Genomic DNA, 3,895 nt, shown 5'->3' on the forward strand with positions numbered 1-3,895 from the left:
TTTCTCTTCCATGCGAGTACTTTTTCTGGGCGTGTATGAAATGCATCGTCCCCTAGTTGTCAGTGACAAAAGTAATTCCATTTGAATCATTTGTGTTTACGTCTCACATTAAATGTGTTCCTATAAATACTGTAACCCAAGCTATATGAGTGCCCCAAACATGAAATGTGTATTTTATTCATTTCAAACAAGGGCATTATCAATCACGATCACACAAAGGTTTATATTTTCCTACATCAGACAGCATTTAAAAAACAAATTACACGGGTGCGAGGTTGACCAACTGTGGTGTAAATTGCCAGAATAGGTGTTTGTTCTCAATGGGCTTGCCGTTAGTAGTCAGAAGTAATTGGCAAACTTTAAAAAATCCATCCATAAAGCACATGTATTGATTTGGGAAGGCTAAATACTTATTTTCCACCCTAATTTGCAAATAAATTCATTAAAAATCCTACAGTGTGATTTTTCTGGATTATTTTTTTCTCTCATTTTGCTTGTCATAGTTGAACTGTACCTATGATAAATTACAGGCCTTTCATCTTTTTAAGTCAGAACTTGCACAATTGGTGGCTGACTAAATACTTTTTTGCCCCACTGTACTTACAATTCTAACAGCTTTTTTGTTAGAGCATTTAACCGTCTTAAAATACAGTTTAATTTATTTTTGTAGGGTACGAAAATGTGGTTTTCTGTTTGTAAATGTACATTTGTGTATTTGAAATTTGGCCAAAAGAATAATGAAATTAATTACATAAATGTTTCAGCTTATTTCTATTTTATGTAAAGAATCCAAACAGTACATCTCTCCACAATACTATAAAATCTTCATAAATGTGTTCAATTATAAACCTACTGATGTCTTGCCACAGTTTTCTTACATGCATACAATGCCAAAAAAGATGCAACACTGTTTCTGGGTGGTCATTACAAAAGGAGCAATTAAACTTCTTCATACAGTGGTTGGCAGGATAATATTTATGAATAATTTTAAAGGAAACATCCTTAATTTTGTTAACAAGTAGGTACAGTGCCTTGCGAAGGTATTCGGCCCCCTTGAACTTTGCAACCTTTTGCCACATTTCAGGCTTAAAACATAAAGATATAAAACTGTATATTTTTGAGAAGAATCAACAAGTGGGACACAATCATGAAGTGGAACGACATTTATTGGATATTTCAAACTTTTTTAACAAATCAAAAACTGAATAATTGGGTGTGCAAAATTATTCAGCCCCTTTACTTTCAGTGCAGCAAACTCTCTCCAGAAGTTCAGTGAGGATCTCTGAATGATCCAATGTTGACCAAAATGACTAATGATGATAAACACCTGTGTGTAATCAAGTCTCCATATAAATGCACCTGCACTGTGATAGTCTCAGAGGTCCGTTAAAAGCGCAAAGAGCATCTTGAAGAACAAGGAACACACCAGGCAAGTCCGAGATACTGTTGTGAAGAAGTTTAAAGCCGGATTTGAATGCAAAAAGATTTCCCAAGCTTTAAACATCCCAAGGAGCACTGTGCAAGCGATAATATTGAAATGGAAGGAGTATCAGACCAATGCAAATCTACCAAGAACTGGCCGTCCTTCTAAACTTTCAGCTCATACAAGGAGAAGACTGATCAGAGATGCAGCCAAGAGGCCCATGATCACTCTGGATGAACTGCAGAGATCTACAGCTGAGGTGGGAGACTCTGTCGATAGGACAACAATCAGTCGTATATTGCACAAATCTGGCCTTTATGGAAGAGTGGCAAGAAGAAAGCCATTTCTTAAAGATATCCATAAAAAGTGTTGTTTAAAGTTTGCCACAAGCCACCTGGGAGACACACCAAACATGTGGAAGAAAGTGCTCTGGTCAGATGAAACCAAAATTGAACTTTTTGGCAACAATGCAAAACGTTATGTTTGGCGTAAAAGCAACACCCTGAACACACCATCCCCACTGTCAAACATGGTGGTGGCAGCATCATGGTTTGGGCCTGCTTTTCTTCAGCAGGGACAGGGAAGATGGTTAAAATTGATGGGAAGATGGATGGAGCCAAATACAGGACCATTCTGGAAGACAACCTGATGGAGTCTGCAAAAGACCTGAGACTTGTCTTCCAACAAGACAATGATCCAAAACATAAAGCAAAATCTACAATGGAATGGTTCAAAAATAAACATATCTAGGTGTTAGAATGGCCAAGTCAAAGTCCAGACCTGAATCCAATCGAGAATCTGTGGAAAGAACTGAAAACTGCTGTTCACAAATGCTCTCCATCCAACCTCACTGAGCTCGAGCTGTTTTGCAAGGAGGAATGGGAAAAAATTTCAGTCTCTCGATGTGCAAAACTGATAGAGACATACCCCAAGCGACTTACAGCTGTAATCGCAGCAAAAGGTGGCGCTACAAAGTATTAACTTAAGGGGGCTGAATAATTTTGCACGCCCAATTTTTCAGTTTTTGATTTGTTAAAAAAGTTTGAAATATCCAATAAATGTCATTCCACTTCATGATTGTGTCCCACTTGTTGTTGATTCTTCACAAAAAAATACAGTTTTATATCTTTATGTTTGAAGCCTGAAATGTGGCAAAAGGTCGCAAAGTTCAAGGGGGCCGAATACTTTCGCAAGGCACTGTATGTGTGTGGCAACATCCAAACTTTTTTTCCAACATATATTATCAATAAATCGATTCCAATAAGGCATGACATAATATATAGATACAACATCCTGCTGAAACAAGGATTGTATCGCTCTGTTGTTGAAAGGACCAAAAGAGAAATCTTTCCTACTGTTGAGTCAACAGGGTCAATAGAGGGTAGGCTCTGAGGGTCAGGTCTTGACACGTTTCTGAATAACATAGCAACACCTGAGGTAATGGCATCTAAAACAATTGCAAAATCCTTAGGTGTTACAGGGACCTTGTAAAGTGATAAGAATTATTTATAACTGAGTAAAAGACCCTCTGCATTTACCAGTTGGCTCACCAATAGGATATTATTTCAGAACCAATATTCTAAAAACAAAGAGGTATTTTTATACAATATATCCCGATTATTCCATATATAATATCTGTGTGGAGAAAAATTGTGTTTATAAATTAAGGACCATGACAAGAAAACCTGCCGACGAAAAGCAGAAAGTTTCACTGGAACTTTGTCAATATTATAATTGCAAAACAACATGAAGTTAAGGCCACCAAAAGTAGAGAAGACATGATGAGGAATACAATTCCACATAGAAGTGGGTCTTCTTAGGAATTGTTTTATCCAATTGATCTTAAAAGTATTATTTAAAGTAGTAAAGTCCAGAAAATTCAGTCCGCCATTCTCATAAGTGTTCATTACAACAGTTTTCCTAATGTAATGGGTACGGTTTCTCCAAAGACAATTGAAAAGCATCTGGTCTATCTCCTTGCTTATTTTACTGTCAAGATATAAAGCTAGAGCACCATATGTTAGTCTAGAGATACCTTCAGCCTTGGTTATTAGGACTCTACCTTTTAAAGGTAAGTCCCTCTGTAGCCATTGATTTAGTTTCTTCTGGGGTTTTTTAATAAGAGGGTTAAAATTTAGTAAGCCTCTAGACTTCTGATCCTTTGTAATGGTTATGCCTAAATATGTAAATTCTTATTTTACTGGAATACCATAATATGATGGTATCACACAATCTTTGACAGCTATGAGTTCACATTTATTCATGTTAAGATATAGACCAGACGCTATGGGAATTTGGTTAGCGTCTTTCAGAAAACGTGTAGTATCGTCAGCCAGCTGGCTTATAATAATTTCTTTACCAGCTATGGAAATACCTTGTACAGGACTATTATTGAAAGAATTTGAAAGAAGCTGGGTGATTAATAAAAACAGGTATGGAGAGATAGGACAACCTTGCCTAATTCCTCTCTTT

Source organism: Oncorhynchus gorbuscha, linkage group LG21 (genome assembly GCF_021184085.1).
Source record: "Oncorhynchus gorbuscha isolate QuinsamMale2020 ecotype Even-year linkage group LG21, OgorEven_v1.0, whole genome shotgun sequence".
Taxonomy (NCBI): domain Eukaryota; kingdom Metazoa; phylum Chordata; class Actinopteri; order Salmoniformes; family Salmonidae; genus Oncorhynchus; species Oncorhynchus gorbuscha.